Raw genomic sequence first — 26,741 nt, forward strand, 5'->3', positions numbered from 1 at the left:
CTTTGAAGGAAGGGAATGTGTTCTAGTAACCTATTACAGTCTAACCAAACTTAGAGGCAGCAATAATTTATTATTGTCTCTCAGGGTTCTGTTTTATCTGGCTCAGCTGCAGGCTGGAGGATTCTTGTTTGGGGTCTCTCATGGGTTTGTGTCAAGTAGCAGCTCAGGATAGGGTTATATGAAGGCACCACTGGACAGGACATAAAAGCTGCCTGGGCTTGTAGGGACCATATCTGGAACTGGCACAGAATCTTGGGTGATATTTATTGGTTATAGCAGTAACAGGGCCTGTTCAGACTTAATTAAGGGGGTGGAGAGATTAACGCCATCTTTTGATATGAGAGTGGCAAGATGATCTTGGTAGAGAGCAAATGATATGGGAAATATTATTATATTTTTGGAAAATACAGTCTGCCATAGGGTACTTACTGCCTGCATTCTTGAAGTGTTACCTGAAACGGAGAAACATTTTCATTTTAAGTTCCTGATATATAGGCATTCAGAGGTTGTTAGTTACCTATTCTTCCCCACCACCCACACTTCACTTTATTCCTTTCACAGTGCTAAAATGATTTGGTTATCCCAGTTACTGATGATATACTTATGTGTATAACAAAGGATGGAAGTCCAACTGTTTGCGATATTTGAATTAAGTATCTATGAAACTTTATGCAGAAGGAAATCTTTTGGAATGGAAGAGAAGACGATCATTTTCCTCTCTCCTTAGAGTTTATTTTAATTTAATTTAGTTCTTTGGAAAATTAACATACATTTTTGATGTAGAGTTTTATGTATTCTAACACATGCATAGGTTTGTGTGGTCATGACTACCACAGAGTTCAGAACAACCCCGAGCCCTCCCCCCAAAACTCTCTCATGCTATCCCTTTGCAGTCACACCCTCTCTCAACCCCTCAAGCTTGGGAACCTTTAATTTCATCTCCATCACTATAGTTTTGTCTTTTTCAGGATGTCAATGACCCACACAACCTTTTGAGATGGGCTTTTTCCAACTCAGCATAATCTCATTAATATCTATCCAAGTGATTGCATGTATCCAAAGTTCATTACTTTTTATTTCAGAATAGTAGTGCATTGTATGAATGTACCACAGTTTATCCACTCACTTGTGAAAGACATTTACTTTGTTTCCAATTTTTGACAATTGTTAATAGAGTTATTATGAACATTAATATACAGGTTTTGTGTGAATGTAATTTTTCATTCCTTTTAAGTAAATTCCTAGGAGTGAGATTTCTGGGTCATGGGATAAGTATACATTTAAATTCTTAAGACTGCCAATCTCCTTTCCATGGTGGCTGTATCATTTTGCATTCTCATTGGCAATATATGAGAGTTCTCATTGTTCTGAATCCTCATCAGCACTTCCTATTGTCAGTAATATATTTTTATTCTAATGATTCTGTTAGGTAAGTAGTCTCTCATGGTTTGAATTTGCATTTCTTGAATGACTGATGATGATGAAGATGATTTTATATGCTATTTTACATTCATTTATGCTTTTTAGTCAAGCGGCTGTTCAAGACTTCTGTCCATTTTTTAATTGAGCTGTTTATTTTCTTACTGTGGAGTTTTGAGTGTTTTTTATATATACTAGATGCAAATTCTTTGTCAGATATGTGATTGGCAAATATTTTCTCCCAGTCTGTAACTTATTCTTTTTATTCTATTAACAGCATCTTTAGCACAACAATTTTTTGTTTTTTTACTTTGATATTGTCTAGGAAGTCTTTGCCTAACCCCAGGGCATATCACTTTCTTCAATGTCTTTTTCTTTAGTTTTACAATTTAAATTAAGATTTATGATGGATTTTGAGTTAATTTTTATATAAGGTATGAGGTTTAGGTTGTGGTTCTTTGTTTGTTTGTTTTTTTTTTTTTTGGCATATATGCAACTGCTTCAATATCATTTGTTGAAAACCCAATCTTTTTATTCATTTATTTGCCTTTGTACTTAAAAAAAGATTATTGGCCATATTTGTTTATGTCCGTTTCTGGACTCTGTTCTGCTCTGTTCATCTGTGTGTTTATCTCTTTACCAATTCCATACTTTCATATTTACTGTGGCTTTATAAAGTCCTAAATTCAGTAGAATAAAGCCTCCAACATGATTTTTCTTTATTAAAATTATTTTCGCCAATCTAACTCCTTATTCTACTTCATTTGTCTTTCCATATAAATTTTCAAGTAAGCTTGTCTATATCTACGAAAATACTGGTTGGAGGGGTTTGATTATAATTGTGATAAATCCATAGATCCATTTAGGGAGAACTGACAGCTTTAACGTGATGAATTTTTTATCTATTTTCAATTTTTCATTGTCAGCACAAAGAAATATGATGGATATGTGTGTTCACCTTGTATCCTAACCTTACTTACCTCACTTATTACTTTAATTACTTTTTCTTTTAGCTATCTTTAAAGCAAATAAGGAAATTTGGGGAATTGGTTAGTTCAAGATCAATGAAAATAGACTCCTATTATTCACCAGCAAAACTCAAGTAAAAAATTATAATAGGAAAAATAATTACTTTCATAAACTCAAAAATATATAAATATATTAGAATAAATGTGAAAACATATATCTACAAATTTTATGAAAAAATTAAAATGTTATTGAAAAACATAAGATACACGGATGACAGAAATCAATAGAGTAAAAGAGTCAGTTCTTTAATGTAATGTAAAAATGCAATCCTAAGCAAAACATCAAAGTTCACCTTGAGGAGTAAAAATGCAAGAATAACCATTAAAATTTTGAAAAAGAAAGAATAACAATAGATTTTTTCATCTCTATATTAAAACATATTACAAAAATACAAAAATGAAAGGTGTGTATTACTAATGTGTCAATACGCACAGAGAACATTGGACTAGAAGAGAAAATGAGAATAAAAAGGCTATATATCAATAAGAGTTTTTTATGTTATTCAAGAAAGTGAGGAAACATATCTTTTGACCATATGTATGTGTGTTGTGTATACACAGTCATATGTGTATTCATTATGTATTTATCTATCTATATTTATCTCTATCTATGTCTATATCTATATATAATTTTTCTTTCCAGTCCTGTTTATAAGAGTAAAAAAATAAAATAAAAACAAAGTTATTCAGTAAAGTAGTGTTTAAATGAATATTCTTATCTTTTCATAAGAAATACTATACAGGACTTTAAAAAATATCATAAATCTTTATGTGCTTAGATTGTTGAATAAAAAGAACAGGTCAAAACAAGAATATATAATACAGCATCATTTATATAAAGACAAAATTATGCTTGTGTCTATTAACGCACCTATAAAATGCAATGCCATTTATGTGGGGAGAAATAATATGTGTGTACATAAGCAAAAGTATATATAGTATGCATTTGTATGAATATATAGGTCACTTAAGGAGAGGCGTGAGGTTCGAGTTTATGTGCATGTGAAAGAGAAGGGAGATGAGCATTTACTTTTTCTCTCTGTAAATTTCTATATTGTTGTAATATTTTATAATAAGTATGGATTCATAATATAAAAATTAAAGAAAAAATGAAAAACAATATCCTAAGTTAAGTAATTAGCAAGCAATTGTTAACCCTTTCCTCCACTTGGTTTAATCTTAAATAGATAGATAGATAGCCTGACATGTTTTCTTCTTTTTAGCATTTTCCTTACAAGGAGGATTATATGAACATTGTATGTACACAGGTAAATTATCAAAGTAGATTCCTATGAAATTTTTGTTAGAATTAATGTACTGTCATCTTCTCATAGCCTGATGATCAATGTGAACCTTGGGCCTCTGCAACCATAGCATCACTAATAACTGTAGCCCATAGAGCAGAGGCAGGCTTAGCTGTCTTCATTTTAGTTTTACTTCCAAACTTATATCATTCTCATCCTGTGAAGCAGGTAGAATGAATAACAGCTTCCATCTGTGACACTCAGGGGCTTATGAAATTCTAAGAATGATTTAGAGTGATGTTATTGGCCTACATCCCATATGTTATTGTGTGGTTCATAATAATAACACTGCCTTATCATTTTTCATCCCCATACAGGATTTGATCTTATAAAAATCATACCACTGCTGTGCATATGGACAATATAATTATGTACTTTTCCATTTTTAATTCTAATTTGCAACCGTGAATACTCTAAATTGTGTAACTTCTAACCTGCATTTGTATCCCAAATATTAGTAAGGCTATGTTTCAAGGTGCATTTAATAATGATAACAAACTCATATCTTTAGTGATGTTGATGTTTCATGTGGGACTATTTGAATAAAGCTGGAATGATTTTGCTTCAGAGAAACTAACAATGCTTACTAAGTTGATTGATCAGTTTCTGGTTCCTGGCATTTTGATCCACGATTTGAGCACAGAATGCTTATCATGTGAATCTCCTGGGGGACTAAGAACAGTACTCATCAATGCATCATTCTGTTGGGAAGAGAAAATGAAGCAGCAGAGGAATAGGAAATGTCAGTTAATTGTGGACCCATGGAGAGGATTAAACTCTAAATTTTTGGCAGGGAATTAATAAAGAGGAAAACAACCCCGTTTCTGCGTCCGTGACTAACCATATTCTGCTTATCTCCATTCAAATAACACGTTATTATGGATTTCTCCCTTTCCCCTACTCCCCTACTAAAACATGTGCACACATATGCAAATGGATCACCTGAAAATTTAATTCATGCTGACTTTTGGTGTACTTAGTTATGTTTACCAACACATTGAATTAAGTAGGTTATATTTGGGCAAATATCACAAGATCCAAGCTTTCTTCTTTTAGAATTTTTAAAGTTAATTCTATCTTTGATCCTTACAGGTCATAAAGCCTATGAAAATTCTTTGGGTATCACAGAGCCTTGAGATACTGGTATCTTGTGCTTTTCCACTAAAGTTTTCTTTGATGGCTTTCATGTCTGGGTTCACAAAATGTTCCTGTCCAATTCCTTGCTTTAAAGAAAAATTTTTCAGATTTATCATGCAGCTGCATTGGGACTATTTTTCAGAGAGGAGAAAAAAAGAATGTACTAATTGTAGATTAAGTAAGTGAAATAAATTGTGATTTTTAAGAATCTTTTAAATTATTTTCTTCTAATAAAATTGGCAGAGTTTCAATTTTCTAATTACTATTCCTTTTCTCTTATAAATTGATCCATATTTTTCTTACTTTTTCTTTTATTTGATTTCTATAATGCTACCATCCTGACTAATGCACTAAAATAAATTTTCATATTATCTAACCATTAATTTGGTGATATTTTTTCTGTATTAATGATTACCTACCTAAAATTTAATCTTTAGCTAATGCTACTCCTTTATGCATGAAAAGGATATAACTTCCCTTTTTCTAATTCAAGAACAGTATCTGTCAATTTAAATTAAAGTCACTATTATCTTATAGTACTTATAGAAGTGCTTTAATTTCTTAAGTTTTTTGTGTGTATGCACACATGTGTGTGTGCGTGTGTGTGTTTAGTTTATGATTAATCCATTTCCAAGGAGGTTTTTAGTAACCTAACATTAAAATGCATTGTGGGAGAAAAAAAAAACAAAGTAAAGAGTTAACCAATATGAAATACATTTCTAGAAAACAGAAGGAGTAAATGTTTCTAAACACTTGAGATAAATTGATAGCTACAACATGGCACTGAAATTTATTCTTAGTTTTCTTGAAACAAAGGAGAAGGGAAAGCATATTGGATTGTAACCTTTCATCTGAAAGCATATGTATGTTTCCACAAAGAGAAAATATATCAGGATCAAAATTCAGGGGAAAACAACATCCACTTAGCAAGCATGTGATGCGACCTTGATTTTAAGAGTTATGTGTGACCAAAGTACAGATCTGCTCCTCAAAATTGACACATGTGGAAAGTCCGACATGAATGATAAAAATATAGACTTATTTGAAGATCCTATATTCCCCTGGGAGAAATGAAGGATTTAGGCAATCTTAATCAGATCTACAGTATGCCAATATTAAGAGTGAAAAGAAGATTCAGAACAAAACAATTAACAATTACAAAAATATTGATAAAAGCTATTCTAACTCCTGAGAACTCACACAAGGGTAATAGAAGAAGGACTCAGCAATAGTAATCAGAGTACAAACTTTAAGGGCATTAAAGATTACTAACAGGACAAAACCCAATGGACCACTTAGACTTTTTGGACCAGCCCAGTGACATTCTTTAAATTATCCAAAGAAGAGAAATATATTATTTTATAAGTTTGGCTGAAAAAGAGAGCACAGTTAAGAAGGATCTTTCTACACACCTTCAGAACCAAGTAGAAATTGCATGAGTTGAGGAAGGGCTAGTAAGTGCAGAAACAGCCGCTGCAGATGGGAGTAGAGGTCACTAAACAGAGGACCAGGATGTCTCCAGAGTAGAGCCTGCTGTGCTGTCAGTAGCTACTGGTGTGCTATCAAGGCGATGCTGACAGCAGCTCCAGTACTAGAGAATGGCAGTAGCATATGCTGGAGTGTTTCTCTTTCCTGACTATAACTCTACAAGGGAAAACATGATTCCAGCACACACGCTGGTGTAATGGGAGTCCTAGGAATAAAATTCAAGTTCCCTGTAGCTATGAAATGTGGGAATGCGGAGATGAGAGGTGGACTTGAACCATAGTTCTCCTTGATTTGCAGCAAATTTTGACTGTTCTCAATGCATCTGTAGTCTATGGGCAAAAGGTTAAATCCACTGTATGGAAGGCATTACACTGGGGGAGAAATAAAGATGTGTTTTACTTAAGAAATATTCACTAAGCAACTCACATGTACCAAGAACTGTGCTAGAAAGTCTTTATGCTGGTGAATAAAACAGAGTCTCTACTCTTACAAGGTTTCCTTTTGGAATACAGGGAAGATACACAGATTTTAAAACAACCTGTAACCGCATGATTTAAAAATGTAGTAAATGTAATGAAGACAAAAATGAATAGAAAAACAAAGCACAGTGATAGAAATAATGAGGTGTGAGTTTATTTACATGGGTTTGTCAGATAGAAACGACAAAAGGAGTCACACTTGTACAAGGACTAGATGTTTGTGAACATGTGCATGAAGACAAGGTTTGGAGAGGGGACTGAGGAGAAAAGGATTGCAATTTGCTGAGATAACAGCATGTACAAAGGTCTTATGGTAGACACTGTCGTGTATCAGAAACTGAGAGAAGAATAGTGGAAAAAAGACAAAGGAATGGAGTGGTGCAAAATGAAGTTGGCTTACGAGGAAAGGATGGCATCATAAAGTTCATTGTAGAGCATGATAATTAGTTTGTTCAACTGCAAAAGATATTGAGGCATTATGCACATGTGAGTAGCATAATCTGATTTAAGTTTTAAAAATATTATGGCGGTCTTTTGGGAAAACAACAGCTAAGGCAGCACAGTTTTCTTTCTTCTTTTAATCAATCAAATTCCACAATTAAAAAACACAGAGTAAATAAAATAGCAAAAGCGAAACACATGGACAGCATCAGTCCTAAAACTAGATGACAGAGTACACCTTGAAACTCCAAAATACCAGCCTGTGGGCATCAAATACTTACAACGGTGAGGCCCCCTCGATATCATCATCTGCATGGAAGGAAGAGAGGGAACAGGGGAAAAAGAGAAGAAGGAGGAAGCACTGAAATTGTGAGAGCATTGAGAAAAGGAGCTCCCCCAGTAACCAAGAGGTACACAATGAGTGCCTTGACAGCTGAATCTGGGAGGGACACAATTCAAGGGTGAATGCAAGGAACTAAGATGGCATAATGTCTCACGGTACTATAAACTTTTGAAACTAACACATTAAAGTTACTTTCCAAGGAAAAAACCCACATACAGAAGAAATTTTTGAAAGTGCAGTCCAAATTGAGCAGGAAGGACAGTAGAAACAAAGGACAAAAATTTTAGACACAATATTCAGGGAGGAGAGAAAAAGAAGTTACTCTCAAAGAGTAGGAGGTCATATATTTGCTCAATGGTGAAAACAACAGTAGAGGGTGAGACAGAAAAGAAAATTTGGAAAATTATTTTGGCTCAACACCCTTCTAAAGCAATCTTTAAAACATTTTAATTAACGAAAACTAGAAGAGGATTGTGCTAGTATCCCATAATGTTATTGTAATATGGAATGCCACATTTCTCATGAAAACTGAAATCCAGTATTTCAAAGGAAGTAAAAGAAACTAAGAAAATGACAGAAGCTATGAGAGAAGAACATTATCAGAATTTTTTAAAATCTCAGAATGACGGTGTGGAGAGAAGGAAATTTCAAAGAAGTGGTGACAAAACTAAAGTAAGTTATGAATTAAAAAAAGGAACATTTTGGGGCTGGCCAGGTGGCATAGGGGCTGTGTTTGTGCATTCTGCTTCAGTGGCCTGGGGTTCACTGGTTGGATCCTGGGTGCTGACCTATGCACCACTCATCAAGCCATGTTGTGAGAGGTGTCCCACATAAAAGGTAGAGGAAGATGGGCACGGATGTTAGCTCAGGGCCAATCTTCCTCATCAAAAAGAGGATGTTGGCTCACAGATGTTAGCTCAGGGCTAATCTTCCTCAAAAAAAGAGAAACATTTCAGAAAAGAAGACCAAACTAGAAAGAAGACAGTAGTAATAAATATGATCAATAATAATATAGGAGAAACAGAGAGTGGAAAGGAGAAAACTAAAAACCAAAACCAAAAACCCCAGAAAGTTTAAGACACTACTAAAGCTTTAAAATAGTTCTTGCTGCCTGATGGATAAGTTCTGTAATTTTGTTATTCTTGTTCAAGATTCCTATGACTATTCTTGGTGCTTTCTATTGTCTAGTAAATTTTAGAAAACTCTTGTTAATTTCACAAAAACTTGATGCTATATTGACTTGGTTTGTATTAAATCAATAGATCAATCTACTGATCAATTTGCGGAAAAATAGCATCTTTACACTATTCAGTATATAAGCATCAATTTAAATCTTGTTTGATTTTTCTCAAAAATATTTTATAACTTTCAGAGTAGATATCTTATGCTTTTTTATTACATTTGTTCTCATTTGCTTGAAGTTTATAAATACTGACGTAAATAGCATCAGTTTTAAAAAGCTTTTTCTATTTACCTGCTACTGCTATATATATATAAAATGGTTTCAAAATGATGATGGATTTGTGCTCAGATATATTGGTCATCTCAATTAATTCAACTGTGCTTAATTCACTGGTTTAACAAAAAAATATTTAGGCTATCAGGCAAAATCTAACACTATGCTATTTATAAGAGACAAACTAAAACACCAAAAGCAAAGAGTTATAGAAGGTTTAAAAAGATAAAAGAATTGTTGAATATATACTATATAAGTGCAAAACCAAACAAAGAGGAACTATAATCTTGATAACAGACAAGATGGAAATCAGGACAAAAGATTTCAAAACAAAGTAATGATGCTTTTTTAATTCTAAGGGCTGCTATTTACAATGAGATAAATATATGTATCCAATAGCTCAGCAACAATCTTCATAAAGCAACAATTGCAAGAGGTAAAAGAGTAACACGTTAATGCGTTAAAAATAGCAGACATTAACACATCTCTCACAATCCAAGACAGAATCAAGTTGACAAATATTAGTAAAATGACATGAAGGAAATAACACTCAAAATAGAGAAAATTTAAAGACTATTTGAATAAAACTGTGCAAATAAATTTGAAAACCAAGATGAACTATAAATACATTTTAGAAAAATAAAACTAGACAAAATTTATCATATTACAACTAGCCCAATTAAAATTGAAGAAATAAAAATTTAAAGAGCTTCCCAACGAAAAATATCACAAGGACCAGATGATTTCTAAGGGACAAGGACTTTAAAGCATCTAATACACATATACACACAAACATATACATACTTAATGGAATAAAATGAAACATTTTCAATAAATGTATATCTCAGCTGAGAAATTGAATGAATGAATATAAATAATCAGCAAAGGAATAAAGACTTAGTAGATACATAGAAAGAATTTAAAAGTACAAAAACAAAATTTTAGACCTGAAAAATACAATTATTGAAATAAAATTTTAAAAAAATACTGAATTCAAAAAATATGACAGAGCAAAGAGTTAACTTGAAGATAGAGCAATATACATTATTCAAGTTGAAGAACGGAGAGACAATGGTTTGAAAATAAATGAACCAAGCCTTTCAGATCTGTTAGATGATATCAAATGGTTAAACATATGCTTTTGGTATAGCAAAGTGAGAACAGATGGAAAATAGGACAGAAAATATTTTTGAAGAAATAATGGCCAAAATTTTCCAAATTTTATGAAAGATATAAATTTCCAGATATGAGATGTTAAATTAAATCCAAATAGAATTAAACACAAAGAAGGCTACGTTAATCTGTTCTGGCTGCTATGACAAAATACCACAGACTAGGTGACTTATAAACCATAGAAATTCATTTCTCCCAGTTCTGGAAGCTGGAAGTCTGAGATCAGGGTGCCAGTATGATTAAGTAAGGGCTTTCCTCTGGGTCACAGATTTCTTATTGCATCCTCATTGGGTGGAATGGGGCTAGGGAGCTCTGTGGGGTCTCTTTTATAAGAGAACTAATCTCATTCATGAGGCCTCCACACTCAGACCTTAAGCACCTTCTGAAGGCCCCACCTCAGAATATCATCATATTGGGCATTAGGATTTCAGCATATGAATTTTGGAGGAACACAAACATTCAAACCATAGTAAAGGCCACACTAAGGTACAACATAATTAAACTTTAAAAAATATATGTAAACAGTAAGTTTTTAAAGCATTATGAGAAATTTGAAATTATTTACAGGGAAGGAGCAATTTAATTAAGGCTGACTTATCACCAGAAACCATGTAGACTAGAATAGAGTAGAACATCTTTAAGTGATGAAAATAAGAAAGTTATCCTAGCATTCTATAACCAGTGAAAATACCAAACAAGAATGAAAACAGCTTCCAAATAAGTTAACTGTATCCCATTACAAAGTTCAAGAATATTTATAAGAATACAAAATTATCCAGAAACACATAAGTTAAAAGTCACAATTGTTCAAGCAAAAATTACCAGGCATGCAAAGTAGGAAAATACAATTCAAACAGAAGGGAAAAGATCAATAATGACATCAAGACTGACAGATTAGAGTTAGCAAACACGGATAATAAAACAGACTGTATTACTCTATCTTATATGTTAAAAAAAACTCAGTAGAACCAGAAAATATATACATATGGCCCAAATCAAACTTCTAGAGGTGAAAACTATATCTAAGATGAAAAATATAATAAATGAGATTAAGAGCACATTTAACTGGCAGAAAAAAGTGTTAGTGAACCTGAAGACATGCTAATATAAAATATTCAAAATAAAATATATAGAGTAAAATAACAAAAAAAAAAAGACAAGAAGAGAAACAGAGCATCTGTGAACTGTGGGTCAATTTGAAGCAGCCTAATATACTTGTAATTGGAGTTGCTGAAAGAGAAGAAGGGGAGCAAAAATATATATGTTTAAAGAAATAATTGCCAAATATTTCAGAATTTGATGAACTCAAGGAATGTTAAACACAAGAAACATGAAGAAAACCTGCTCAAGTCACGTAATAATTAAATTGCTTAAAATCAATGATAAAGGGAAAATTTTAGCAGCAGTCAGAGAGAAAAAACACATTACATACAGAAAAAGATAACGATGACAGCAGATTTCTTGTTGGAAAAAATGCAAGTGAGAAACAATGGAAAGCATCTTATGTACGTGTGTGTGTGTGCGTGTGTGAGCACCTGTGAGACACTGTGATGTTCCCTCAGGGCCATGCATGTCATAAGTGCTAAATTAGGACAGTCTGTCCCTTGACGTCCTTAAGTCTCTTCTCCCTAGATTAACTCTCTTCTTCATTTATTCTCTTCTGCTTGTTTGGTATTTTATGGCTTGAAATATAACTATATTCTTGATGCTGTCCTTCTTGCTCCAGTCAATTTGCCAAGCTTTCCCCAATGCCTTCTCCCATTTCTCGGAACCACTTCTTCACAATCCATTTTTCTGTCTGTAATTCTTCACGTCTCAGGTCTTTAGAACAAACGTTGCTTTTCTTATTTTCATATATTGAATTGGAGTTAATAATAAAAAAGAATGTTAGCTTCTCATTAGCTCTTTTCTTTTCATTTCTTTCTCTTGTTCTAAGACTGACCAAAAGGAAAAGACCGAAGGCATGCATATATTATTTGATCAAAGAACTAAAGCAAATGAAACTACTCTCTGCAAGTGTCAACAAATTGTTCTGCCGCTTAAAGTGCTTATCAGATGCTGGGACTCCTGGTTTTGCTACTGAATGTGGAAAATATAACTGTTAAGACCGATCGAAGATAATGAGATAAAAATCTATAACTGAAACATCTCCTCTAGATCAATTAGATGAAAATAATTCACTGAAAGTCATTCACTGGACTGGCAACTTTCTTGTAGTTCCTACTTCTTGTGTAGCTTGCTGCAAACAAATTTTAAAACATAAAGGTACAAAATGATTAATGTAGATAGAGGTATGCATCTAAGTGTGTGTGTATGCATGTGTGTTTGTCCAAATGCAACGTTTGACCTATGTGTTCGTCTTATAGCAAGACCTTGAAAACGTCAAGATGTTTCACAGGGTGAACTGTCTTTCTCTCTGGAACTGTATGGCAGTTCCAGACAGGACTAGATATTGTGCAGTCAGACTGCACTTTGACCGAATTTTAAAAAGGATCAACAACCTTTTTATATAAAAAGAAAAAGTCATCCTTTTAAAACCTCCCACAAGGTTACCCTGACGGACAGGTGTGATGTCTTGCAGTATTCCCAGAGCATTCCATGTAGTTACTTAGAAATGGATAAACTCACCAAAAGCCAACCAGTAAGTAGGAATCTATGTGAGGAGTGATCTCATCCTGGGTTTCTCAAGGAGACAACACAAACATGGAAGGAAAAAAAAAGACAAAATAGTAACTGGTGGTTTTTATTCCATCCATCTTCCTCTTTCTCTCCCTGGCCTGCTATTTTGATCTTTGGCATTTCACAGTGAATGCACACTCTATGAAAGATATTAATGCATGTTTACCATACAGGAGTTTGGTTTCATAAAATCACTGAAATTTACCAGAAACTAAAGCATCAAATTTTTTTATTAGAAATTATTTAATGTATTTAAATTAAGAAAAAAAAAAAAAACAGTTCACCCATTTCTCCCACCCTCCACCCTTCCTACCTGTGGCAACCACTAACCTGTTCTCTGTATCTATGTTTTTATTTTTTAAATTCCACATATAAGAGAGATCATCTGATATTTGTCTTTCTCTGTCTGAGTTGCTTCACTTAACAGTGTCCTCAAGGTCTATCCTTGTTGTCACAAATGGTAAGATTTCTTTCTTTTTTATGGCTGAATAATATTCCTTTGTATATATATACCACAATTTCTTTATCCATTCATCCATTGATGGACTCATAGGTTATCTGCATATCTTGGCTATTGTAAATAATGCTGCAATGAACATGGGGGTGACATATGTGTTTTTGAGTTAGTGTTTTCGTTTTCTTCAGATAAATCCCCAGAAATGCAATTGCTGAATTATATGGTAGACCTACTTTTAAACTTTTGAGGAACTTCCATAGTGTTTTCCATAGTGGCTGCATCAATTTACATTCCTACAAACAGGGGAAAAATGTTCTCTTTTCTCCACATCCTTACCAATACTTGTTATTTACAAATGCTAAAAATTACAAAAAGAGTCTTATCCAAGAAGACTATACCCAGCAAAAGTTGGCAGTTTTCTGTGTCATCTGATATATGAGATATATGAGCTGGAGAATTATTCCTAGATGTGGAAATAGCTGGTTATTCTCCTTTCTCCTGTGTTCAGTCGTCAAAGTAAATGGCCATAGTCCTGTGGGGGAAGGAAAGTGGAAATTATTGTGATAAATAATTGCCAAGGTGTTGCAGTGTTCTTCCTCTTAGGGTCCTGGTCACATTTTCAGACAGTTGGTTCTGGTTCTGAAGATTGACTCATATCCAGAAATTGAGCAAAGAATCATGACTTTCTAGTAGAGTGGCCACATTCAGTTTACAGTTTCTATTCTTTCTTCCATTTGATTTTATATGCTAAGCTTCCTATTTGATTAATTTAGCATCTATTTAGCTGCCTATCTACTTTGCTGCTAGGGACACCATGTTCTATGAACCATCTTCCATAACTACCTGCAGGTCAAAATGCCCTTGGCTATCCTTCTGAATTTCCTGATCATGAAGGTAATTGCAGTTTATGGTTTCATGCTAAATTGGGCCACTTGCCCTCTTTTGCTTTGAGGCTCTATCCACTCATGTGTATTAATAAACATAGATCTGTGATTGCCTTTCAATCATCAGCCCTTGCTGAGAGAAGAGAGCAAGCACTGAATTTTTAGTGATGCTGGTACCTCTCATGCCATCACATTCTTGATTATATCAGTGACCAGAGTGTCATTTGAGCCCTTCCATGGAACATAATCCTCTGGGGGATCTTCTAGACTTACATCATATAGCCACTTCGGCACGTCCACTTTCCTCAGCCTCTATTCCTTCCTCTGCTGTCTGCCAAGGCAACTCAGACATTTCCATCTTGACAAGTGTTGGCCATCACATTTTCAAAGTTTCTAAGTGTCACCCAACAGCAAGTTTGTGCAATTCTCCAGGACCCTTGCTAGGATGGTAAAACCCATATCCTGATACAACACTCATATGCCAATGAATTCTTGTTTATCCAGCAATACATCCAGCCTCTTTAATGAAATAACCTTCAATATCACAAACAGGAATATTCCTCTGGCTCATGTTGGTCCATATTAGCTAATTCTTGCAACACTTCGATGTCTTTCCTCCCTTATGAGGCTCAGCACATCACCAGAGATCAATGTCCAATGCTGCTGATAAACCATTTAATAGATACATTGGGATCAAAGAGTTATTCCAGTACATCCAGTAAAACTCTAGCTCCAGAAGAACACTTCATTTCCTGCTACTTCGAAACTTGGGCTTAAATAAAGCACTAGGTATGAAATATCTAGTTTCTTTGACAGTCTTGAATCCAACCCCTGAATGGTTTACTTGTGCTGGTTGAAATAGAAGATACAACGGCATCACATTTACATTCAGCTGACCTGGTTTTCCTTTCTATATCTGATGCTTACAAGCTTTTGGTCTAGAACAAAACATTTAAACTCTATGAGTCTCAGCTTCTTATTTTATAAAATGGGACATTTCCTACTATAGACAATATTGAGGTCTAATTTTGATTTGAAACAAAACAATCTGTAAACTTTTAAACTATATAGTCTATCAGACAAAGTATCACCCTGGGTACCACATAAAAATCATTATATTTAAAATGAAATCTCGGAGCCTGATTCCAAGATGGCGCCGTGAGTAGTCCTCTTTGTCTCTCGCCCTTCGAGTCTACAATTATTTGGACACTTATCGCTTGACAAAGGATATCCAGACAGCATCTCAGGACGTCTGAGACACCCACGCGACTATACATCGGAAGGCGGACGGACTTTCCTCCAGGAGGATGTGGAAATAGGTGAAAACTCTCCGACCCCGACAGGCAGCCTAGTACCCGCAAGCGGCTTTCTTCCAACGGACGCCCCCAGAGGATCCACACACATCTAGGGCAGGAGCGAGAACACAACAGAGGAGCGACGGTGGAAACAGGTGACCAGAACCCTACCTAAACCCCCCGCAATTACTCCTAAACGCAGAGGGAAACTTTGGAGTTGCACACCTGAGCCCGCGGGGAGAGTCTCTCCCCGCCATTGGCGGGGAGACCCGACCTGGTGCTCGGGGCGCCCGGAGGGTCCCAGAGAGACGCCCGCCCCGGGGGACTAGGGATTGCTGGAGATCTCGGAGAGGACCGGGGCGGGGGAACTTCCAAAGGCGGGTCCGGCGACCCGGTGGGGAAGCGCCGGAGCTCCGCCAGGCAGCAGACAAAACTCTCTGTCTGCCGGTAGCAGAGGGGCCACGCTGAGCACTCAGGGCTCCCGGCAGAGGCCCGGAGAGAAGCCCAGAGGGCGGGGCGACCCCCAGCTGCCGTTGCCCGCCCCGGGGGACTAGGGATTGCCGGAGATCTCGGAGAGGACCGGGGCGGGGGAACTTTCAAAGGCCGGATCGGCGACCCGGAGGGGAAGCGCCGGAGCTCCGCCAGGCAGCAGACAAAACTCTCTGTCTGCCGGTAGCAGAGGGGCCACGCTGAGCACTCAGGGCTCCCGGCAGAGGCCCGGACAGAAGCCCAGAGGGCGGGGCGACCCCCAGCTGCCGTTGCCCGCCCCATGGGACTAGGGATTGCCGGAGATCTCGGAGAGGACCGGGGCGGGGGAACTTTCAAAGGCCGGATCGGCGACCCGGAGGGGAAGTGCCGGAGCTCCCCCGGGCAGCAGACAAAACTCTCTGTCTCCCGGTAGCAGAGGGGCCACGCTGAGCACTCAGGGCTCCCGGCAGAGGCCCGGAGAGAAGCCCAGAGGGCGGGGCGACCCCCAGCTGCCGTTGCCCGCCCCGTGGGACTAGGGATTGTCGGAGATCTTGGAGAGGACCGGGGCGGGGGAACTTTCAAAGGCGGGTCCGGCGACCCGGTGGAGAAGCGCCGGAGCTCCGCCCGGGCAGCAGACAAAACTCTCTGTCTGCCATTAGCAGAGGGGCCACGCCCAGCATTCAGGGCTCCCGGCAGAGGCTCGGACAGAAGCCCAGAGGGCGGGGCATCCCCCAGCTGCCGTTGCCCACCCCGTGGGACTAGGGATTGCCGGAGATCTCGGAGAGGACCGGGGCGGGGGAACTTCCAAAGGCGGGTCCGGCGACCCGGAGGGGAAGCGCCGGAGCTCCGCCAGGCAGCAGACAAAACTCTCTGTCTGCCGGTAGCAGAGGGGCCACGCTGAGCATTCAGAGCTCCCGGCAGAGGCCCGGAGAGAAGCCCAGAGGGCGGGGCGACCCCCAGCTGCCGTTGCCCACCCGGTGAGGCTAGGGATTGCCGGAGATCTCGGAGAGGACTGGGGCTGGAGAGAGTTCCAGAGACCCAGCTTAGTAGCCTAGGGGGAAACCCTACAGGCTCACAGAAGCCTTAGGGAAAGCCTCTGCACAGCATCAGTAGAAGGCACCCAGCCGCCAGCCACAAGGCTGGAAGACCCCAGGGCAAAAGCAGCATAGCTAGGTGTACTAACCACAGACTGTAGAAGATGCCAATAGCTCTCCTGCGACCCATAGAGGACAAGTGAGATTTGGTGGGTGCCGACAGCAACCGAGCGACAAATAAAAGTGATCCCACCCCTGGCCACTGGAAAAGCCCATAACACCGTTGCAGACCCCAAGGAGAGAGCGCATCTAGGTGGGCAACAACAGTAGGCACCTGCAGCCTGAAGCCCCCCGTGACGGCCCCCACGGCAGAGGAGGGAATCCAAAGGGCCACTGTGGCTACGAAGAGGGGCCCAGGCCCAGTTAGCAACTACGGACAGGGTTCCTGGTTGGTGAAGTATAAACAGCTGCTCCCCCCACCGCAGCAGCTGAAACAAGTGAAAGGAGCAACTAAACTCTATCTCCATGCGGAGGCACAAATCAACATCATCAAGCAATATGAAAAAATACATTAAATCTCCAGAACAGAAAGAAAGTAACAAATACACAGAAATCAATCCCAAAGAAAATGAGATATATAACCTAAATGATGATGACTTCAAAACAGCCATCATTAAAATACTCACTGAGTTAAGAGAGAATTCTGACCGACAACTCAACGAGTTCAGGAGCTATGTCACAAAAGAGTTTGATACGATAAAGAAGAACCAAACAGAAATACTGGAAATGAAGAACACAATAGAGGAGATTAAGAAAAATCTAGATGCTCTGAACAGTAGGGCCGATAATATGGAGGAAAGAATTAGCAATTTGGAAGATGGCAATATAGAATTGTTGCAGGCAGAGGAGGAGAGAGAAGCAAGACTTAAAAGAAATGAAGAAACGCTCCGAGAATTATCAGACACAATTAGGAGATGCAACGTAAGGATTATAGGTATACCAGAGGGAGAAGAGAAGGAGAAAGGGGCAGAAAACCTATTCAAAGAAATAATGGCTGAGAACTTCCCAAATCTGGTGAGGGAGATGGATCTTCAGGTGACAGAAGCCAATAGATCTCCAAACTTTATCAATGCAAGAAGACCAACTCCACGGCATATAGTAGTGAAGCTAGCAAAAGTCAACGACAAGGAGAAAATATTAAGGACAGCCAGGCAAAAGAAACTAACCTACAAAGGAACCCCCATCAGGCTATCAGCAGATTTCTCAGCAGAAACTTTACAGGCTAGAAGAGAGTGGAATGATATATTCAAAAATCTGAAGGACAAAAACCTACAGCCGAGAATTCTCTACCCAGCGAAAATATCCTTCAAATACGATGGAGAAATAAAAACTTTCCCAGATAAACAAAAATTAAGGGAGTTCATTGCCACAAAACCTCCTCTTCAGGAAATCCTCAGGAAAACCCTCATTCCTGAAAAATCCAAAAAAGGAAAGGGGCCACAAAACCAAGAGCAGAGGAGATAAGTAGAAGGACAACAACAGAGAGTAGCAGCTCTACATCAGAACAGATTAAACCATGGGACGAGAAACAAAGGAAACTGAAGAAAACCGGAAAACAAGACACAAAATGGTAGTGGTAGGCCCCCACGTCTCAATAATCACTCTAAATGTAAACGGATTGAACTCCCCAATCAAAAGACACAGAGTGGCAGGATGGATCAAAGAACAAGATCCAACAATATGCTGCCTCCAGGAAACACACCTCAGCCCCAAAGACAAACACAGACTCAGAGTGAAGGGATGGAGAACAATACTCCAAGCTAATAATGAACAAAAGAAAGCAGGTGTCGCTATACTAATATCAGACAAGGTAGATTTCAAAGCAAAACAGATAAAGAAAGACAAAGAGGGACAGTATATAATGATAAAAGGGACTCTCCACCAAGAAGACATAACACTTATAAATATATACGCACCCAACACAGGAGCACCAAAATTTGTAAAGCAACTCTTAATAGAACTAAAAGAAGACATCAACAACAATACAATAATAGTAGGGGACCTCAACACACCATTAACACCAATGGACAGAACATCCAGACAGAAAATCAACAAGGAAATAATAGAATTAAATGAAAAATTAGACCAGATGGACTTAATAGATATATATAGAACACTTCATCCAAAAACAGCAGGTTACACATTCTTCTCAAGTGCACATGGAACATTCTCAAGGATTGACCATATTTTGGGAACCAAAGCAAACATCAATAAATACAAGAGAGTTGAAATAATATCAAGCATCTTTTCTGATCATAACGCTATTAAACTAGAAATCAACTACAAGAAAAAAGCAGAGAAAGGTGCAAAAATGTGGAGACTAAACAACACGCTTCTCAACAAACAATGGATCATTGAAGAAATTAAAGAAGAAATCAAATATTATCTGGAGACTAATGAAAATGAGAACACGACATACCAAATCATTTGGGATGCAGCAAAAGCAGTCCTAAGAGGGAAATTCATCGCAATACAGGCTCACCTCACTAAACAAGAAAAAGCTCACGTAAGCAACCTCAAACGACACCTAACAGAACTAGAAAAAGAAGAACAAACAAGGCCCAGAGTCAGTAGAAGGAGGGAAATAATAAAAATAAGAGCAGAAATAAACGATATTGAAACAAAAAAGACAATAGAAAGGATCAATGAAACAAAGAGTTGGTTCTTCGAAAGAATTAACAAAATTGACAAACCCCTAGCCAGACTCACCAAGAAAAGAAGAGAGAAATCGCAAATTAATAAAATCAGGAATGACAGAGGAGAAATCACAACAGATACCAATGAAATACAAGAGATCATAAGAGAATACTATGAAAAACTATATGCCAACAAATTGAACAACCTGGAAGAAATGGACAAATTCCTAGACTCCTACAATCTCCCCAAACTGAATCAGGAAGAAATGGAGAATCTGAATAGACCAATCACAAGTAAGGAAATAGAAACGGTAATCAAAAACCTCCCCAAAAACAAGAGTCCAGGACCAGACGGCTTCTCTGGAGAATTCTACCAAACATTCAAAGAAGACTTAATACCTATTCTCCTCAAACTGTTCCAGAAAATTGAGAAAGATGGAGAACTCCCTAACACATTCTATGAAGCCAACATCACTCTGATCCCCAAACCTGACAAGGACAACACAAAGAAGGAGAACTACAGGCCGATATCACTGATGAACATAGATGCAAAAATCCTCAACAAAATTTTGGCAAACCGATTACAGCAATACATCAAAAAGATTATACACCATGATCAAGTGGGATTTATACCAGGGACACAGGGATGGTTCAACATCCGCAAGTCAATCAACGTGATACACTACATTAACAAAATGAAAACCAAAAACCACATGATCATCTCAATAGATGCAGAGAAAGCATTCGACAAGATCCAACACCCATTTATGATAAAAAACCCTCAGTAAAATGGGTATAGAAGGAAAGTACCTCAACATAATAAAGGCCATATATGATAGACCCACAGCCAACATCATACTCAATGGACAAAAGCTGAAAGCCATCCCTCTGAGGACAGGAACAAGACAAGGGTGCCCACTTTCACCACTCCTATTCAACATAGTTCTGGAGGTGCTGGCCAGAGCAATTCGGCAGGAAAAAGAAATAAAAGGAATCCAAATAGGTAACGAAGAAGTAAAACTCTCGTTGTTTGCAGACGACATGATCTTATACATAGAAAACCCCAAAGAATCCACAGAAAAACTATTAGAAATAATCAACAACTACAGCAAAGTAGCAGGGTATAAAATTAACGTGCATAAATCAGTAGCATTTCTATACACTAACAATAAACTAACAGAAAAAGAACTCAAGAACTCTATCCCATTCACAATCGCAACGAAAAGAATAAAATACCTTGGGATAAACTTAACCAAGGAAGTGAAGGATCTATACAATGAAAACTACAAGACTTTCTTGAAAGAAATAGGCGATGACATAAAGAGATGGAAAGACATCCCTTGCACATGGATTGGAAGAATAAACATAGTTAAAATGTCCATACTACCTAAAGCAATATACAGATTCAATGCTATCCCAATCAGAATCCCAAGAACATTTTTCACAGAAATTGAACAAACAATCCTAAAATTCATATGGGGCAACAAAAGACCGCGAATTGCTAAAGCAATCCTGAGCAAGAAAAACAAAGCCGGCGGAATCACAATCCCCGATTTCAAAACATACTACAAAGCTACAGTGATCAAAACAGCATGGTACTGGTACAAAAACAGGTCCACAGATCAATGGAACAGAATTGAAAGCCCAGAGATAAAACCACACATCTATGGACAGCTAATCTTCGACAAAGGAGCAGAGGGCCTACAATGGAGAAAAGAAAGTCTCTTCAACAAATGGTGCTGGGAAAACTGGACAGCCACATGCAAAAGATTGAAAATTGACCATTCTTTTTCACCACACACCAAAATAAACTCAAAATGGATCAAAGACCTAAAGATTAGGCCTGAGACAATAAGTCTTTTGGAAGAGAATATAGGCAGTACACTCTTTGACATCAGTTTCAAAAGAATCTTTTCGGACACTGCAACTCCTCAGTTGAGGGAAACAATAGAAAGAATAAACAAATGGGACTTCATCAGACTAAAGAGCTTCTTCAAGGCAAGGGAAAACAGGATTGAAACAAAAAAACAGCTCACTAATTGGGAAAAAATATTTACAAGCCACTTATCCGACAAAGGGTTAATCTCCATAATATACAAAGAACTCACACTGCTTAACAACAAAAAAACAAACAACCCGATCAAAAAATGGGCAGAGGACATGAACAGACATTTCTCAAAAGAAGATATGAATATGGCCAATAGACACATGAAAAGATGTTCATCATCGCTAATCATCAGGGAAATGCAAATCAAAACTACACTAAGATATCACCTTACCCCCGTTAGATTGGCAAAAACATCCAAAACCAAGAACGACAAATGTTGGAGAGGTTGTGGAGAAAGAGGAACCCTCATACACTGTTGGTGGGAATGCAAACTGGTACAGCCACTATGGAAAACAGTATGGAGATTTCTCAAAAAGTTAAAAATAGAAATACCCTATGACCCAGCCATCCCATTACTGGGTATCTATCCTAAGAACCTGATATCAGATATCTCAAGAGTCCGTTGCACCCCTATGTTCATTGCAGCATTATTTACAATAGCCAAGACGTGGAACCAGCCTACATGCCCAGAAACTAATGATTGGATAAAGAAGATGTGGTATATATACACAATGGAATACTACTCAGCCATAAAAAAAGACGAAATTGGCCCATTCACAACAATGTGGATGGACCTCGAGGGTATTATGTTAAGCGAAATAAGTCAGTCAGAGAAAGACGAACTCTACATGACTCCACTCATAGGTGGAAATTAGTATATTGAGAAGGAGATCTGATTGGTGGTTACCAGGGAAAAGGGGGGGTGGGGGGAGGGTACGGAGGGGGAAGTGGTGTACCCACAACATGACTAACAAAAATGTACAACTGAAATCTCACAAGGTTGTAATCTATCATAACATTAATAAAAAAAAAAAAAAAAAAATGAAATCTCATACAGAATGTTTCTATACCTACAGATTATGAGAAGTTAGTTAAAAGCAAGTCTTGTTAAAATTTGAACATTTAGAAATAAGAGCAAAATTTTACAAGGTATGTATTATTAAGACTATCTTGATTTGCATTGTGAGAATCAAAGATTGTTCTAATCAAAAAATAATGCTTGATCATTTAATTTTCTTCTTCAGCTTAAGGATCACTTCCTTTGTTAGCTCCTCCCCAAACTAAACTAGTGGCCTTGATAGGTTCTCATCAGACCCTGAGTATTATACCTCTGATAACATTTCATTTATTTGTGTAATTATATGTTTTGGGACAGTCTTCCCTATTACTTATTTAGCTCCAAGACAAGTTCTGTCATGTAAGCTTCTCTCTACTCAACATTAAATGTATACACATAATGAATGAATGAATGAATGAAGTAGTGAAAAAGAAAACTCCGCTAAGCCCAGATGTTTAGAATAATTATAAAGACATCAAAAATAACTGTCTAAATGCCCTTTGTGAAAGGTTATGTGCAATAATCCAATGGCTAAATAATTCTTATTAAAAGTGTTTTGATAACACGATGAAGATGCTTTATAAATAAATTTTGCTATGGACCTTGGAAGCTTTTTACATCAAAAACTGCTAGATCTTTGGATTTCACAGCCTAAGTTGGTTTTGTAGAGGTAATTTAAGTGTAATTTAAAAATATTTTAACTAGAGTTTTAGAGACTAATGTGGACAGATTAGTAGACATCATAGGAGGAAATCTTGTCAATCAGAAGATTGTATATTAATCAGTAACTTTCTAACATGTTCACTTTGTACTTTGAACATAAAACTTTTATGTCTGGTACATTTATTATCAGGTTATACATTGATTCAGCTCTTGACTGCAAAAAGAGAACCATTAAAATAATTTGATTAACTGAATGTTGGGAGAAGGGATAAGAATCTCCAATTTTAATCAGAGATTACAATAGTGTACCTTACACTGAAAAGTCTATTTTTTGTTTTTAATGAATATTTGAAAAGTTTCCAACATGAACAATTCTGGATTCTCTATTGGATTAAATGTTTTTAATTTGAAGTAAGAGAAAATTTTGGATATATATGAGCAGTGTCGTATATTTTTAGGTTTTGGGGGTACCTAACAGTTAGGGGGCATTGAGTTATACTTAATGGATGAAGCTAGTCAATTTACTGATTAAAGTTGATATCCCTTAAAGTCTGCGTTGATGGGTACCACAAGATCCAGAGTATATTCTCCAATATCCAATTCCATTCCTCACATCCACTCATTTAGATCACTGTCTAAAAATACAAACACATCATAGATTAGCCATTAGCACTCAATAAAACTTATTAATCACATTAACTAGCTACAAAAATGAGGATTCTTTGGAAACAAAATCGCTAAGCACCTAATTTTTGCTCCTTTGTAATACTGATTAATGACTCAGAAAAGTCTTTTACTTTGTGTCCTGTTACTTAACATAAGAAGTTGCCATTGTTTCTTTTGGTTTTCCAGTGCTCGCTCCCTCCCCAACCCCACATCCTGGTTGTTTTAATCATGCTTCCTAAATATTCTTTTCTCCACTTAGATAAAAGACATCTTAATTTCCATGTCCTTTATTATGGTTTCACTGATTCCTGTCTTGAATAACCATTGTTTTCCCAGTTAGATTGTGAGTTCTTAGGAAATGTTGGTCACATATTGCATAATTTTCATGTACACCTGTGAGTTTAGCCTGGTTACATATCTATATGTAAATAAATGTTTTTGGAAAAATTGAAGGAGGGTGATGATGATGGGAAATGTCTGCCACAAAGAGTGAGTGTTCTTGGCTTCCTCAAAAAGAGGAAGATTGGCAGCTCAGTGGCATGAGGTACTTTAAGAGAGATTGAATGAGGGTAAAAAACATCAAAAAGAACATTTTCTTGGTTCAAATTTTTCTTAAGTATAGAAACAAAATATATTAATGTTAATAATATTGATTAGAGATTGTGCTAAAATTAACCCAATGGTTTTATTGACTTTTACTTAATTAAAAACTAAATAGAAAACTGAGTTGCTCTCATTTATTCCTTTTCCTCAATTTCACCAGTGTAATAATAGAATAAAAGTGGTAGGACTTTAAGAGTTCCTCTAATCTATTTTCTTGAATTTTATTGGATCAGCCTGTAAATTTACATCTTGGGAGAGGCATTTGAGGAATTACAATGGAATTGCTAAGGAACTCATGGTTATAGTAAGAAATAGAGTGTCGACATTATTGGTCCAAGAATGAAAATTCATTTTATCTGTTACACATTTCATGTTGCCGATCAGGAAGTGATTAAAGTCACCTACTATGATTAAAAGTGTTATTTACACTAACCATAATGGAGAAATCCGGCAGATAGCACTTTAGCAAAGTGATTAAGGTTAAAATCACCAATAATAAGTCATGTTGACAACACGGTCTCTGCCATGACGGGATGAGAAGGGTTCTTCATCTCCATCATATTTTGCTGAGTCCAGTCATGACAAACAGTGAGACCAACTGGAATTGAGGGGCATTTTGTGAAATATCTGACCAGTACTCTCGAAAGGTGTTAAGGTCATGAAAGACAAGGAACAACTGACAAAATGTCACAAAGAGACACGATGACAAAAAGCAATGTGTGCCCTGCATCGGATCCTGGGACGGGAAAAAAAATTAGTGTAAAAACTGGTGACATCACTTACATTTATTGTTGGTGGGAATGCAACAGGCACTTGGGAATACAGTTTGGCAGTTTGTTACAGAACTAAACGTACTCTTACCATGCGATCCAGCAACTGTGCTCCTTGGCACTTACCCAAAGGAGTTAAAACTAATGTCCACATAAAACCCTGCACACAGATGTTTATAGGAGCTTTATTTGTAATTGGCCAAACTTGGACACAACAAAAATATTTTTCAGTGGGTGAATGAATAAATAAACTGTGGTGGACCGGCCCAGTGGTGCTGCGGTAAAGTTCGCACGTCCCGCTTCTCGGAGGCCTAGGGTTCCCCAATTTGGATCCTGGGTGTGGACGTGGCACTGCTTGGCAAAAGCCATACTGTGGTAGGCATCCCACGTATAAAGTAGAGGAAGATGGGCATGGATGTTAGCTCAGGGCCAGTCTTCCTCAGCAAAAAGAGGAAGATTGGCAGTAGTTAGCTTAGGGCTGATCTTCCTCACAAAAATAAAAAATGAAAAAATAAACTGTGGTACTTCAAGACAATGGAATGTCATCATCGCTAAAAAGAAATGAGCTATCAAGCTGTGAAAAGACATGGAGAAACCTTAAATGCATATTACTAAGTGAAAGAAGCCAATCTGAAAAGGCCACATACTGCATGATTTCACTTATATGACATTCTGGAAAAGGCAATACTATAGAGATAGTACAAAAATGAGTGGTTGCAGGGGTGTCAGGGCGGAGGGATGAATAAGCAGAGCAGAGAAAATTTTCAGAGCAGTGAAACACTCTGTACTGCACTACAATAGTGAACATGTCATTACATATTTGACAAAAACCATAGAACGCACACAAAGTGTGAAACCTAATGTAAACTACAGACTTTGTGTGATTATGATGGGTGAATGGAGGTTTATTGATTGTAACAATTTTACTTGTCTGGTAGGGAATATTAATAGTGGGGGAAGCTATGCGTGTGTGGGGGCAAGGGGTATATGGGTAGTCTCTGTATCTTCCTCTTAATTTTGCTATGAACCCAAAACTGCTTTAAAAACATAAAGTGAAAAAAAAATAACCTGGTGATATCTCTATAAAGTCCGATTAGTCTAGTTGGTTGTAACATACTGATGTTAAATTTTTAGTTTTAATAAATGTGCCATGATTATATAAGATGCTAACATTAAAATAATTTATGGAAATAGTATACAGAAACTCTCTGTCCTATGTTTGCAACTCTTCTGTAAATTTAAAATTATTTAAATATAACAAACTTAAAAAATAAAAAAAGATTTAAACAGGGCGTAAAGAGTGTTATTTATAG

The sequence above is a fragment of the Equus caballus genome, chromosome 18 (genome assembly GCF_041296265.1).
Source record: "Equus caballus isolate H_3958 breed thoroughbred chromosome 18, TB-T2T, whole genome shotgun sequence".
NCBI lineage: Eukaryota > Metazoa > Chordata > Mammalia > Perissodactyla > Equidae > Equus > Equus caballus.